The sequence below is a fragment of the Calidris pugnax genome, unplaced genomic scaffold, assembly GCF_001431845.1.
Source record: "Calidris pugnax isolate Ruff unplaced genomic scaffold, ASM143184v1 scaffold41, whole genome shotgun sequence".
NCBI lineage: Eukaryota > Metazoa > Chordata > Aves > Charadriiformes > Scolopacidae > Calidris > Calidris pugnax.
Window position 1 is genome coordinate 27,455,145 of NW_015094509.1, and position 16,800 is coordinate 27,471,944.

The window sequence follows — 16,800 nt, forward strand, 5'->3', positions numbered from 1 at the left end:
GGAGGGAGGGAGAAGAAAAAAAAATTCAAGGACAGCTTTCCAGTAAAGAACACACACAAAGTAGTTTGTCAAAAGTTTAACAGATTATAATCTTTGCATATACATTGGACTTCCATAAAAAAAATAAATTTAGGGCCGTTACTAGTTAACATTTGGATGCATGAAAAGACTAACTTACATATTGTCTAAAAAATAAAACATTTTCTTGATCCCAGTGGGATCACTGCAAGGCATTCAAAGCGAGCCTGACAGCAGCTGCAGAGGTTTTGTTCTGTACAGAAATCTGCCCCAACAAACAAGATTAAGTCTATATTTACCCCCCAAAAAATGGTGTTTTCTTAGTCTAATAGTGACACTATGGATGGACAGAAATCTTGCTGCAGTTCAAGCTTGTCTCAAAGTGTAGCATAACATCCCTTTACAACAAATGGGCATTTCCACAAGCATATGGTTAGAGCTTTTGTAGCCAGAGAGTCTGAAAACAGTTCTCCAGTGAGATGTGACAGTTTGGGACCTTCAATGATGCAAGAAATAACAGAACAGAGGACAACATCCAGTGGGAGAGACAAACTTCCAGTAAACGTACCACCACAGGCACAGGGAAAACTCCTTTCATGTAATCTTGTTGTTCCAGCAAGTCTTGCACCTCTTACCAGGGATACAAATCACAACACTTCCAACGACGGTACTTTCTGGAAGCACGTGATGCACAAAGTGTAATTCTGGTGGGTTGGGTTTGGGGTTTTTTCCCCTCTTTGTTTGGTTTGCAGTTGGGTTTTGAGGGGTTTTTTTTGAAGAAAAAGTCCAAAAAAAAAAAGCCTTCCAAATCCTAAGTGACAAAAGAATGTCGTTTCAAGAGCCATCTACAGTGAGTAAGTTAGTTGTCAAAGAACAGAGCAGACACATGGCAATGAGAATTGACAAGGAGATAAGAACAAACATTATTATTCCTATTGTTACACAAGCATATGTAATTATTTTTAAGCCAAAAAGACACAGAGCCTGAAACACAGGGAAAAGCCTGAAGACACAGGGTGTGAAATAGGAATTTAAGAAATAAAGAAAACAAATCGGGAAAGGGCAAGAGAGTCATTATAGAGCTATATATTATGCATTTATCTAAACTGACATAATTAATTTTTCGTGCTATGTTTCAGGATAGTTTCAGGATAGTCTGTTCAGTCAGTTCCCTCCTCCCTGTCCCCCCATGCAAGTCAGATGCACCAGCAGAAATAGAGAAAAATCTTTTCCCCAGCTTCTCCTCTGCTTCTGCCCCCTTTTATACAGTTTTCCAGATGGAAAAGAAATGGAGGACGAATTAAGACACCAAAAAAGATGACAAGTGAGGTGGGGAGGAACCATGGGCAGAAAAAAACCCCAAACAGCAAAACACACACATACACCAGGACAAAGCAACCAGAAGAGATGACTGATGAAAACTAGATTAGGAAGGAAAATACAGGGGGTGGTGAGGGAACAAGACATCAGACAGAGGAACTTCAGTACTCAACATGAGACAGGCTTTCTTCTCCTAATTGCTTCTGTCATGTAGCCCTCGGAGAGCGACTCTCAAAAGACGCCGTGTCGTTGGTGTAAAAGGAAAACCCCCGACACGTCTGTTCTCCACGAGAACACGATGATCAAACGGGGACCCGGTGGCTTTGACAGGACACACCAGGCGTGTGGCTCCCGTGTTCCGTGTGCTGCCACTTCCACACACGGCCATCCCTCCTCTCGGCAAAGCCAACGAGTCCAAGAGTTTGTTTCTAAAACAGCAGCCCAGAGCCAGCACGTGATTAACACAACCTCATACCCACACACCCACTGCAAAACTCCAGCTCAGTGTCATTAAGATTCTATCAGTCCTGAACTGCAATTTAAGACGGTATTTTTCGCCTTAATCTGCTGCTCTATTTAATCAATTTAATGCATAGTAAAAACTTAATTTGACAAAATTGAATGCGTTATTTCTCTCTGCCTCTGGCATGGAACAGATTAAGACCACCAGAAATACTTGCAGAAAGATTTAAGATTCATTACATCTGACGCGGCAGATAAACATTAGATATGCTATAAAATCCATAGACTCAATACTGTATATAAGAGCTGTGGGTTTAAAGTCAACACTGCCATTACCTCCATTACAAAATACATCTACTGAAATTACCCCTACACAAGCCAGGACTGTGATTTTTAAAGTAAAAGCTCATAAAATATTATTTCATAGAATCATAGAATGGTTTGGGTTGGAAGGGACCTTCAAGATCACCCAGTTCCAACCCCCTGCCCTGGGCAGGGACACCTCCCACCAGACCAGGTTGCTCCAAGCCCCATCCAGCCTGGCCTTGAACCCCTCCAGGGATGGGGCAGCCACAGCTTCTCCGGGCAACCTCTTCCAGTGTCTCACCACCCTCACAGAAAAGAATTCCTTCCTGATATCTAATCTAAATCTCCCCTCTTTCAGTTTAAAACTGCTACCCCTCGTGTCCTATTGCCTCATACTAACAGGCACCAGGGAGACAGAACAAGGCTAAAGACAGCTTTTAATTTATATACACTTTATATCTCCTGTGTAGGTTCCTGGCCAAAACCAGGTTGGCTAAATGCATGGGTCAGAACAGGACACGTTCTAGGTCCAGGTCCCCACTGTCTCAGGTGAGATAACAAACAGCTTGCAACCCTACCCAAAATCAAGTTTGATTTAAACTATTTAGATTATACATAGGAATACCAAAAGAGGTCCAACCCAACCATCTGGAGGTGTAAGTTAACATACGTTACAGGAGACACACCTACTCACCAGCCCTGCCCACAGCCCCAGAGCTGGAGGTACCCAAATAGTCCTGGGGCAAGAGTGGAGCTGGTTCTCCAGGACCCATCCCTTGTCACCCCAGGGCCAAGGCAATGGCGTGACGGCACTGGCTGTGCTGGGAAATGAACAGTTCTGCCTTCAGGGCTGTCAAACCCATTTTCCTCACAAATAATGAACGAGCCAGTGTTAAGGGCAGCAGCGAGGAAAGGAATCCTGTCGGAGTGCTGGTCACAAAACATGCTCATCGCTTTCTTAGCTAAAAATCACTAAGCACCTCAGGAACTCTCACTTACCCTGTACTGATAAGTGTTTAAGTACTACAGAGCATTGCAGCTCTATTTTAAATTGATTTTAAGTCTACCATACTTCTGTATCTAGACATGACTTTCTAGGAAAAAAAAATAAATTTCAATACAAAATACATCTACTATTAAAAAAAGTCTGAAATTTACTATTTCTGCTGATGTTAAGATGTTTCACTTGAAAAGAACACAGACAAATATTGCACCAACAACTTTTTCCATCAGGCATCATATAATGTATACACTTGTACAACTACATCTTACTTGAACTTGCTTTGTTGATATAGAAGATGCAATGCTAATGGTGAATACAAATACTGTGGATGTATAATGATTCCTTATCAGCCAGTTTGCTGTAACATGCATTGGCAGAAACAAAGAAAACCATGATGAAAACCTTTAAGAATAAACAGAAAAGGGCCACAAAAATCCTCATTATTTAAGTGCCTATTTGGGACAGCCCTGTGTAGGTTGGACTCAGTGAACAAATATTTTCTGCACAAAGATAAGAATTCGAAGACCACAAAGAAACACACAGCAGAAATGAGGCTTTTTGCCTCAGTGATGAGTGCTAGGAGGCAGTAAAACGTAAATCTTTTGTGCCACAATATAATCTGTAGGAAACTACAGCAACAATAATAAAGCCTAAACCAAGAAAAAAAAAAAAAAACATTGCTAAGCTATTTAAATTCTTTACCAATATTGCAGTTTACTTGTTACCCAACCATTCCATGTGCCTGAAAAACCACCAGCAGCTCACCTCTTTGTTATTTCAAACAAGCATAAATTATTTGACTACCCTCTAAAAAGCTTTTCCTTTTCTGATCATTCACTGGGCACAGAAGAAGGAGAGACCAGCAATAAAAGGCATCCAGTTTTCTCTGCTCCTGATCCAACCTGGACCAAATCAGATGCCACCAAATCCTCAAGAAGAACAAACAATGACACTTGGTAACAGCAATTATCTGGAACTGAACTGACAGTCGTTTCACGCACTTTCAACCTCAGCAACATGAAGAAAGTGAACATTTTTTAATTACACTGTGATCTAGTCTTCAATTTGTCATGCCAAGTACCCCTGGCACACTAAGTTATTTCAAACACATTGTTAAAATATCTTCTATGTCCCATAATGTGTGGAATACATATACAATGCTTATTTTAAAAAAATCATCAAAATATAGAACAATATTGAGTTCATCAAGATCTCTTCTCCCCAGTCTTCCCTCTCCAAATTGCTGGTGAATGTATCCTACAACTCACCCTCCAAAAATAAAATAAATCATTCTAGTTCAAGCTTGAAGCATAAATGAGAAAGAAAATGGCTTAAGGTCCAAATGAAAAGCCTTAGTCAAATTTCCAGTAGTTATTACAGAGAGACTCATTTTCAGTGCAAGCTGTTTCAAGATCTAATCAGGTTCAGAGGGGACTTAAATGCACTAGAAAGCGCTGAATTAGTTCTGGCACAAAATCATCCAGCGACTGCACAAGGAGGCCGGTATTTCAGGAACTTCTGAACACATTCATCTCTGCTGATACACAGAAAGAGATCAAATTAGAGAACTGTGGCGTGTACTTATTCCAGCCTCAGCTCTGGTACACTTAATATTCATTTCATCACTCTGCAAATTAAGCATTTGTGACAGTACAAAGGAATTTCGGGCCGCAGACGCTAACAACATGTCACAGAACCGGAGTTGAAATAATTTCTATTTTGCATTTGTCTGCTGCAGCCCCACACGAGAAATGCACAAGTTGTTAGTGATAGAAAGATCAGAGCAAACTGGAGGAAGCTCAAAGAACAGAGCTGGAAGGGACCTTAAAGAACATCTAGTTCCTGGGACATCTTTCACCACATCAGGTTGCTCAAAGCCCCATCCAGCTTGACCTTGAGCTCATCCAGTGATGGGCATCCACAGCTTCTTTGGGCAACCTGTTCCAGTACCTCACCACCCTCAAACTGAAAAATTTCATCTTTGTATCTAGTCTAAGTCTACCTTCTTTTACTTTAAAACCATTGCCCCCTGTCCCATCACTAGAGGCCCTGGTAAGAAGTCTCTCTCTGCCTTTCTCAAAAGCCGCCCTTTTATATTGAAAGGCCCCAAGAAGATCTCCTTCCTCTTAGAGAGAACATACAAAAAGGCTTATCCCAACAATGTACAGTTAGAGTCCACCAGCTAAAACTCATTTAGGTCATCTCAGATCCAAAAGATTTCAGGTCTTTCCCACATAGACTTTTGTAAGAAAGACATCTTCACATCTGTCTGTAGATAGTAGACATCAACAGATTTGGCAGTTGCACACAGCTCCAAAATTTACCAGAAATTGAAAAATCATGAAGTTTTGAGGCCAGGCAGACACCGGTGACCCATCCTGAGGCCTCTTTCCAAAGCAGTAACGTCAATGCAAGAACAGTTAAGTTTTACCTTTCTGACCTGTCCTACACCCAAAGCACCTATTTCAGAAAAGTTTGAAGAAATATACTATCTTGTTTGGCTTTTTGAGAAGTTAATACTAAGAGAATATTAAGTTTCAACTCTCCCATCTCTCTCCCAAACTACAAAAATACCAAGGTAGACTAAGAAACTAAGGAACTCAACAGTTGCCCTCTATGAAACAGTGTTCCTGGTGGGCTTTTCAAGTTCAAATTATGACCAGGACCAGAGACCTCGTGGACCTCCACCCCAACTTTCTTTACAGTCAAGTATGTTATTCAAATGAAAGGCAATCAGTCCTAACATTGATTAAGAACCAAACGTGCATCCAAATGCGTAGCATAAAACATTAAAATTATGTAAAAGCCATGAAAAAGTACTTTTAGGGACAAAATTATCTCATTTAATAAAACCATCACAGATGATAAAATTTAATTCACATGTATAAATCATGAGAATCAACTAGGAGAAATCTATGCTGGGGACACTCATGGACTGGGCTACAGCCCCGAGTACTGGCTAAATATCGACATTTACGACAGAAAGCTCCAGAAAAATTGAGGTCTGACTTTTGGGGAAACCGAGTACCCTAAGACAGACAGCGTGAGCGTTAAGAATATGGAATTTTCAAATATTTTACAAACAAACAACACTACTTTTATATATTAAAAAACTTGTTCACAGCAGCTTATGTCTTATTTTGTTCTATGCTTATTTTCCCTTCGTATTTACAAGGACATCAAAGAGTAACTCAGAGCAAACCAAGCTCGTCTCAAGCCTGTGAAATCGGTCAAATCCGTGAACCACATGTGTAAAACATACAGTCATTTGTAATTCAGATGCCGCGCTTTCTGAACCACCGCTGTGTGTTCCAGTGTGGAGTTGGAGATCAATTAACCACAACTCAGAAGTGCCTTGAAGCTTAAAAACCAGCAACGCACAAATCAATATTTAATTTGCATTCAGTGTAGGAGTTAAAAACGTGAAAGAAGTTATCTACAAAGTGCGTATTATAAACCACAAAGTAAAATAAATACCAGTATGCACTACCAACAGCTTCAGCAATTACATACTATGAATATTTCAACATAAAAGAAGGGGATATTAAAAAAAAATTTAAAAATTTGGGAACAACCACCCCATTTAACCTACAAATGGCATGTATGTGCCACTATCTGCATAATCCTAAACCAACTTTTTTCCACGTATTTCTCTTTCTACCGCAGGGAATAAAGTAGGCTTGGAGAGTTTCCTTGTCCTTGGGCTGCTCACATCCCCAACTGCTTCCCTCCTTCAAATTTCTGCATTCTTCAGAAATTTGAGATACCACAGACAAATCAAGACACATCCTTGCTTCAAAACACGTTTTAGGCAATTTTAACGATACAATAGTATAAAAATGAAAATGCAAAATCACCAGGATTATCTCGAAAAATTATTTTGAAGGAAGGGGAAAGGAGAAGTTCATGCTGAAATAAAAAAAAATTATAGTAAACTCCACCCAACTCACTCAAATAACATAGCAATTATTTTTTCCCAACAAAAATATTGTACAGTTCAGATGCAAATGTAGGGATTAAATATTTTCTTGAAAAATATAAACCAGCTGAGGAATTTGAATGAAGAGGGGATTACGTACTCTTGCACTTAAGAACAGATGAGCCTTCTGACTGAATGCAACCCTCTCTCCCCCCTTAGTCCTTCCACACTTTGCCCACTAAGAATTAGGGGATGCAGAAAAGCCTTAGATGCTAAAAGAACAATTAACTCTGTATTTGTGCATTTCAGCTGCTTTTTAAATCCGTGGTGCTCCCCTGAATATGGCCAGCACAGATTTTCTTTGTATGAGGATACTTTCAAGTGAGAGTTTTAGTTAGAAAAGCGAAAAAAAGCATCTTCTGACCCATATTACACATTGCTTGTACACAATTAGTGCAGTGATGGCAGAGATTCCATGCAGATCTTTCTGCTGCCATCTCTGTGGATACAGAGACCATCGGTATATTGAGAATTTAAATTTGCTGTTTTCCTTATGTCACACTTTCTCCTTTCCTGAGAGAGAGTTGCATTTATGTCATGTCTCCAAAGCGAAGTGTTTCTTACCAAAAGCAACATCAAATATATTAATTCCTTGTATTAGTAGCAGGATTCAGTAATTTTTATGTCACTTGAACTCTGCATTTAGTATAGAGCGCTAACTCTTCTACTTTTTGGAGGAAAAGATTATGATTAAGTTGTGGAAGTTTCACACCTCATACATATGTTTAACGCACATACACACCCCCCCCAAGCAAACCTTCCAGGTAGCTTTGGTTTGGGTCCACTTCAAACCTTATGAACAAGAATCCTCTGAAGTGAAGCCCAGATTTCACCACTACCACCAGATGTCTGTCCTATTCTTCATTGAGTACCCACATCTACACAAGATATCCTGGAGAAAGTGGACCTTCTAAAATAAAAAAAAAAAAATAAAAAAAAAAAAAAAAGGCCACCCAAAAAAGCTTCCCCCAAGAAAGATGCCGAGGTCAGTGGTTAAGGACCACCCTCACACCGTGCCTTATCTGTTTAGGATTTAGCACAGAGCTAGAAACACAAGGTTCAGGCTGGATACAAATATCCTGCACTCAGGAATATTTCAGGTATCAAAGACGGATTAATACATAGTCCCTAACACCAAACAAAAAGAAGGTGTGTTTTAAATTAAGGTCCTGTTTGTATTTTGAAACCAAAAATTACACAGAGGCTTCTAAGGTAAATTATTTACCATAATAAGAATCCAACTCTAATTGGTATATAAAGTGATTTGCACATTGAAGGCAGAGAGTACAATCTGAATTGTTCTGCTTAAAATAACTGGGATACAACACAGTTCAGCCTGCCAGAAATATCACTACTAGTAAAACAACACAAAAAGACCGTAAGAAGCAGAAGAAAGTTAAAACACATTGAGTATTCCACTATTAGAAAAAGCCTACCACTCCTTCCAGATATCACTCTTGTAGAGATCATTTAGAATAAAGGAAAAGGATGAAAGGAAGAACTCCCTGATTACAGCCACCCCAATTCCCAATTCCTTTGGAACTTAACACCTACTATGATTCTGCCAAGTTTTTATGGTCCTGTCCTGAAAGTTAAACTGAGGAGACTGATCCTGAAAGGGGGAACTGACAACACAACCACCTGCTTACAATACAGTACAAAAATAACCCGGAATGTCAACCTTGGAGTCCCGTTGACAGCCGTGACTTTTTAAATGCCCTTTTCCTTTCCACATTCTAAATACTATTTTACTAAAATAAGAAGTGACTTTTTTTTTTTGAATGGGAATCTTGGTTAGCAATTTAAAGCCTGCACCTTCCACAATACAGCTGGGAGGGGACTGTGTTACAATATCCCTTCCATAGGTTGTTAAAGGGCAGTATTTCAGCGGTACCTGAATGGCTATTAATAACTTCTGCTCACCATCAAGGCTCCCTTTTTGTACAGGGGATTATATCTCATTTAATGCATTCATTTATGGGTGCAGTTATAGATTCCTATTGCCTTTTCGTGTCCTCTTCATCCTCCTTAGTAAGGAAACATGGCCCAAGCTGTGCTTGTCCAGGGAATTCAAGTTGCCTGCTTTATTTCTTGCCGCAGAAGGAAAGTACTGATTCACAGCTACCAGTAAAAAACAAAGAATAGAAATCACATCCCTTCTAAAAGTCATCTGCTCTACACCCAAGATAGCGGTATGTGTGGATGGTACACAACATAATCAAAAATAAACCACTATTTCTGCCAATTCCTGCTACTGTAAACGGATTTAATCAAATTTCAAGCATGTCAAAACACAGCATTATTGGCAAAACTTAATAGTCTCAAAAGAAATTGTCATCTAAAGAATTACGATGCATTAAGACGACTTACACAACTCGAGGTCCCAAAGAAACAAGGGAATAAGCAAACCAAATTATCTACAAGCATCTAAAGGGGAGTCAAGCCAATTTGAAAGGATTTCTCCTGGCTGTTGACATATAACTGGTAACGTGTCTTCTAAATACATGAGAAGGAAAGAGGTCACATCAGAGATTCCTAACACTGTAATCGTGTGATTTTCCACCAGCTTCACAACTAGGTAAGAATAACCACCCGTGCGTGCACAAAATGAGATTACTGGCAAGGCAGTAACACCACACAGAGTCTGGAGGTTTTAGTGAATTGAAGTGAGCAGGAATTATTGAGACTGAAAGGGAAAAAATAAATAAAAGAATAAAAATAAGTTGGGATTTGTGAACAAGGGGTGCCAAAGATAAGGCAGGCAAGTGATCTTTTCCCTTTCTGCAATGCTGACACGGGTCAGGTCAGAATATCAGGTCCCGTTTTGAGCTCAGGACAGTATTTATAAGGTCTGAATTTCCTGAGGAGTGAAATTCCCTGCATCTCAGGGGCAGCTAATTAAAACACGTTTCAGGAAGTGCACTCAAGGCTGCTTCTTTCAGAGGAAGTTCTCCATGAACGTCTGCCAGGAAATAAAACCAGATCTTTCCTTTACTCCAGCACACACAAACCAACACGGGCAACCCCTGGGTTGTCACTTACTGGTCCTGCTGCCTATTGAGTTGGCCAATATTCTTTTGCACAGTATTTTATGACTCATTAGTAAACTTGTATCCACTAATTTTCCTTTTCTTATAAGAACACTCATTATAACCTGGTCTACAAGTACAACTCAAGAGGCTACACCAATGCCAAGCACTATCACAACAGGTAACAGGAAGCCTGGTAAGTCTAACTCAGTTTACAGAAAAACACTGACATTTTCAGCCTTGAAAAGATTACGGTCTGGGTTGAGTTTGTCTTTTTGATACTCCCAGAAAATTCTCTCCAAGTTCTCTTTTTACGAGCACTTTGAGGTGCAAGGTTGATGTAGAGTTGATCCACAAAGTGTCTGAAATTTGAACACATTGGAAAAGTAAAAAGTCTACCCCCCAGCAGTGAGATACACATTATCGTTGATTATTCTGCACAAGAATGGTCTTGGAGAATGATTCAGAATAACCTACTGCGTTTAGAAACCTTCCTAGGCCAGTGTTAAGCACATTTGTTATTTCCTACAGCAAATAACAGGCAGTACAGACTTAAACCCATCAACGAAAATACAGGATCAAAGGACTATTACACATTAACAGTGAACAAGTGAAGTGTTCTGATTGAAATAGAGCTACAGCAACCTTTACTGCAAATATAACCCTGCGTTCCCAAAAGCTCTAAGTCTATTTTTAGAGAAGTGATAAATACATTAGCAGGATGGAACGGAATAGCCGTAGTGACACAGGGTTTGTTTTGCTTTTTAAACCACTAAATTGGGTTGCGTCCACCTTCGTTATGGCTATAGGAGTCTACCACCACAATAATTAAAAAAAATAACGTATAGACATGTTTGGCTTCAGACATAAGAACCACTCTTGCAGATTTGAACATTTCAACATGGTTGCACAGATTTGAACAGGTATGTGTTTGCAGGGCCAGGATGAAGAAAAAAGAATTAGTTGCCCCAAGACAACCCCAAGAATGTATTTGTGTGAAAAGGTCTCAACATTTCCAAGCTGAAACAATGCTGACAGGTACAGGCTAATGCCCTGGTGCATGGGGGAAAGGTTCATGGATACTTAACCAAGTCAATCATCCAGAAATCTGCAATTTGAAGAGTCAGGAAGGTAGCAGCAGCATTACATGGCCATTCCTGGCATCCTCAGAAGGTACTACTGCAGATCCATCCCAGTCACACTACAAAGGAGTACTATTTACAGAGTCAAACTTTGTTTTCTACTTTATATTTCCCTTGCATTTACCAGAAAGGCTAGAAACCAAAACAAATAATTCGGTTTTGTATACAGAAGACCTTTAGCAGCTCCAGGGGAAAGACTAAAACCCTAGTTCATTCCACCTCAGTAATATATTCCAAGATAATCCAAACAGGCCGAGGTTTTCTTAAACTCCACTGAGGGATGAGACAATTAAGGAGAATGTCACAAGCACCAAAATTTATTCCCCTCCAGCCCACTTACTTTCCTGTAAAAGCCACCAGTTGCTCTGGGGAGGCCAGGACAGAGCTCAGGAAGGCATCAGGCACCACATGGCAGGGTTTGTGTTCATTATATTCAGGTTCATTGCTTTTAAAACTCCTGCCAATACACAGAGCCCTTCACAGCAAAAACCTCGTCAGAGAGAAGAGCATGTTCTGCTGGGGAACTCACACACACTTGTGAACACAACCTGCTTGGAAGAAGTTGAAGTTTACCATCACCCAGGCGGAGAAGTAAATCTTTCTCCAGTGCACCCCAAAAGTCCAGAATAATAAACCAGATTAACAAACCCAGCAAAATTCCCCTTTCAGAAGCCAGGAGGAGCTATAAGCACACAGGTGTTGTTGGCAAGAAGCAACGTACACAAGTTATCTTGACACTTGAGAACAGAGTGGTTTTACAAACTTTATGGCTTTATGGTTTTATAAACTATATATAGGTTTTTTAAACTGAAATCTTTTGAAACAGACCTTGTATCAAGAAGAGAAAAGCCATTAAAACAAGAATATAAGCATAATATACAGAAATCATGGATCTTTAAAGATTTCCTTAGGGAAGCATTTCTTACTGTAAGAGATAAAAAGGAACACTCATTTATCGATCTGCCATAAGTGAGTGCTATGCTGGATACAACAAGGCTGCCCATCAAATACTAGTTTAATTTCAACTGAAATAAAACTGTGACACTGGAAAGCATCTGATGTCACTTGCAGCAGGGGTGCAATCAGGAGAACATCCTCTGGAAGCTGGCCCTTAGGTGGAATTGCTAGCACCACCTACTGTCTATGGCTGTTCCACATCTTTGAAAACACACACAAAAAATACCCATAAAATCACATGCACCTACACAACCCCTGCACCCATTCAGTGGATAAAGACTGGCCTGAGGAGGAAGGCAGAGTTACAAAGCTAAACAAAAGTGTCATTCATAGTTCCTTCATTGATAAAAGTCTTCTGCATTCACTAATAAATAATCAGGGTAAATAATCAGCATCAGGAAGACGACAAAGGATACATTATGAGCTGAAGCAATTAAGAGTCATCTATGCATTCAGGGTTTCTAGATGATGTTAGTAGTCATTTAGTCAAGTTTTCCTGTTTCATGGACACATGCTTTGGTATCTGGGGGCTAAATACAGAACTGCCAAGTACTTCTAGGTGCATTTCAAAGCCGTGAGAGATCTGAGTGTTACAACAAAAAATGTCATGTCTGAGCCTGGACCTAAAACTGAAACCTTTTATCCTAAATTCTTGACTCCATCCAATACAGATACTAATAATATCATAAGAGTAATGGGTGAAGCCAGCACCACCATAGCAAAATGAAGCACAAAAATCCATCCCGTAAGAGAAGGGCTTGAAGAGTGCAGTGAGTAGACAACTACGGGTTTGGTACCAAACAAGGCAGTGGTTCTGTGGAACAGAATATGTGACCATGTAAAAAAGGACTATAATGAAACACATGCAAAACTTATAATAATAATTTATAAAGCACAGGGTAAGCAAGAGAGTCAGTGCATTTTTCTGTCATTTCCACTGGAACTGTCATTTCAGTATTTGCATATATAATGTCAATTTCAAAGGGTAAGTAGCACTAATCTCTTCCTCCTACTAAATCCCCAGCCAGAAAAAACACACATACTTCAATGTAAACCTGACAAGTCAGAAGTATTTGCAATTTACATTTAAGATCTTTCACCGTTTCTTCTTCTTACTTGCCATTATATTTCACAGCCTTGTTATTCACAGGGCTGGTCATCTATAAAGTCTTATCTAGGAAGGTACTGCAAGATATTTACCTAACAAACTAATAAATACTTAGTTGTCATGGTTTTACCAGGATATGACTCACTTCAGCCTTTTACAAACCATGTATGCCAAAGAACAAATGGCTTCAGTTCACAAAACATGTGCTTTTTTGGCTATGACATCACGACAGTCAGAGCTGTTCCTTTTAAAAGGTCAGACCAAATGAAAGGAAGCACAGAATAAAAACCTGAAATCACAGGTCTGATCTGTAGGCCTCTGTAGAAGATAAACTGAAGGGGGGGGACACACACTGTTTTGCCCCCCTCCCCTTCTTTTCTGGATTTGTCACAGAACCACATGGGGTTGGAAGGAACCTCTGGAGATCATCTAGTCCAACCCCCCTGCCACAGCAGGTCCACCCAGAGCAGGTCCCACAGGAACGTGTCCTGGTGGGTTTGGAATGTCTCCAGAGATGGAGACTCCACCACCTCCCTGGGCAGCCTCTTCCAGGGCTCTGCCACCCTCAAAGGAAAGAAGCTCCTCCTTATGTTTAGGTGGAACTTCTTGTATTCAAGTTTGTGCCCATTTCCTCTTGTCTTATCCCTGGGCACCACTGAAAAAAGACTGGCCCCATCCTCCTGACACCCACCCTTTGCAGACATTGACCAGATCCCCCCTCAGCCTTCTCTTTTCTAGACTAAAAAGACCCAAGTCCCTCAGCCTCTCCTCATAAGAGAGATGCTCCAGGTCCCTCATCATCTCTGTAGCCCTCTGCTGTACCCTCTCCATCAGTTCCCTGTCCTTCTTGAACTGGGGAGCCCAGAACTGGACACAGTGCTCCAGATGGGACCTCACCACAACAGAGGGGGAGGAGAACCTCCCTCTACCTGCTATTCACACTCTTCTTGATGCACCCCAGGATGCCATTGGCCTTCTTGGCCACACAGGCACATAACTGTTAGTTTTCTGCATTCAAAAAATATTTTAAAAATGTCTCAGGTTCTATCTGAATCACAATTCAGATTCAATATGATACCTAAGGCAACAAATTTAAGTCTTAATTGATAAAAATATCAGCACTATTCTTTTTGTTCAAACTGAAGTACTTCATTTTTTTTTTCCAGTTTAGGTGACAAAACTGAAGACTATTATTTTGTAAACCACTCAACTTAGTCATTGGAGTAGTGAAAGTAGATGGAATTCCTTTGAGAAAACTGATTGTGTATTACAAACACCATTCCATACAAGAAAAGGGAAGGGAGAAATTAGAAAAGAGAAGCAACTAGTCACCATAAACTTGAAAACTGAAGTTTAAGAAAAGCTGACTAATATCCAGACCACTCATGAAGGAAGAAGTTAAGCAAAAAAGCTACTGCTGGAGCTAGTACAGAGGAGGGCAACGAAGCTGGTGAAGGACCTGGAGCATCAATCTCATGAAGAGCGGTTGAAGGAGCTGGGACTGTTTAGTTTGAGGATGAGGAGGCTGAGGGGAGACCTCGTCACTCTCTACAACTACTTGAGAGGACATTGTAGAGAGGTTTGTGCTGGTCTCTTCTCACAGGTAATTAGTGATAGAACGAGAGGGAATGGCTTTGAGCTCCAACAGGGTAGGTTTAGACTGGACATTAGGAAACAATTCTTCACAGAAAGAGAGGTCAGACACTGGAATAGGCTGCCCAGGGAGGTGGTTGAGCCACCATCCCTGAATGTGTTTAAGAGTCGTTTAGATGTGGTGCTGGGGGATATGGTGTAGGGGAGAACTTTGTAGAGCAGGGATGATGGTTGGACTCAATAATCCCAAGGGTCTTTTCCAACCTAAATGATTCTATGAAGAATAAAGACATCCACACCTGCAAATTTAGATAGTCAGGAGACATTAAGTGACCCTCTGCTGTTTCCTCAAGGTGAAAATATGAAGAGATCCTGGTGAGGCAATACTCTGAAGTAGAACTGCAAGATAACAGTCTGAAATCCATGAGGGGCCTAGTCCACCTGAAATTCCACCTTTCCTTTGTTCTCAAGTGCATTACAGCCCAGGCAAGAACCTTAACGTAATCTATACCAGGTGATACAGAACTAAATCAGGTTCTCCACATTAGCAAGTTAAATGCAAAGGTGCTCTTGAAGCAGGTGATGAATTTTGCTACCTGCCAAAGCCTAAGACATAGAAAAAAATAACATAATACTGGTTCCCAGACCACTAGCCACAGAGAAAGCTGTAGAAAGAAAAAAACACGAAACAGAAGCACCAAACAAGATAAAAAGGAGGAAAAAAAAAAAAGTTATTCTAGCCACACTCAAATGTAAGACATTTATGTCGGCACCAATAAAAGCAGAAGTCAGAAATACCAGGTATTCTGAGGAATAAAACCAAGGTTTGCAAATACAACCATTCACCAGGGTGGGGGGTGGAAGGGAAGGTACAAGGACTCAACAAAAAAAGAAAATAAAAATAAACAGGAGACCAGAAATAGCTTCCTGTAACACAAAAACCCCTGCGGTTACCCAACTTCTCTACTCCTGCTCGTAGCAAAACCAGGTAAGACTAGGCCAAACGCCCCTACAGTGAAGATTTTGCTCAAGACAAATTTTCATACACTACAGAAAAGCAGAATGTGAACACAGAGAATCATTACTACATCGCTCCAAAGCCAGCACGTCCGTCTAGTCAGATAATTCCAGCCAAGTAGTTTTGGTAGATGAGAAAACACCCTGCAAATTCCTCCCCTGCACAGTAAATCCCTTGCTCCACAGGCCTGCCCTCCTCTGCATCCCACCGCTGAACCGAAGGGCCATAACGGGGATGTCAGAGAAAGGCCAGTTCTAGGAGGCTCAGGGAAAAAGACCAACCAAGAAATTCTGGTTTAACATCCACTGTTTAAAAATCAGGATTTTCACCAATAATTTCAAGCAAAGAACAAAAAAAAATAAATCTCAACTTGACCCATTTTATCTAGAATAAAACCCTCTACAGAAGTTAAATCAGTAGCTGTTCCACGTACCTTAAGTAGCCTTTCCAGCTCTCAGCAGCAGGTGCTCAACACAGGGGGAAACATGAAATCTGAAACAAACATTTAGAATTGATTAGGATTTTGTCTTGACCTACCATCAAAGCACTCAATTATCCAACAAACTTAAAAACAAATAACTGATATTCTTATTATGGAAGACAAGATAACCTTCCAAAGGAAGGACCTGCAGCACACACCCTACTTCACAAGTGCAGATTGTTTGGCTGGAAGCCCTTAGGGGGGGAAAAAAAAAAAAAAAAAAACACCACAAAAGTTTGTAGAAGTAGAAGCCGGGGGCTGACACTTGAACTCAAAAATAGATATTTTACAAAGCAAGTCGCCAGAAATCCATACAGGTCTAACTAAAAATTTCACAAGTTGTATGGGGTGTGTATTTTTGAAGCAGGGTTAAAGAAGGATTCT

At 40.4% G+C, this 16,800-nt stretch overlaps 1 protein-coding gene across 1 annotated transcript in view; it reads right to left on the reverse strand.

Moving 5' to 3' along the window:
* Positions 1 to 16,428, reverse strand: part of PTK2 (protein tyrosine kinase 2) — a 182,783-nt gene extending 166,355 nt beyond the window's left edge. The window contains exon 1 of the mRNA XM_014965332.1: positions 16,369 to 16,428. The gene's annotated coding sequence lies outside the window, so the exon portion shown is untranslated. The remainder of the gene's footprint in view (positions 1 to 16,368) is intronic.
* Positions 16,429 to 16,800: the final 372 nt, after the last annotated feature.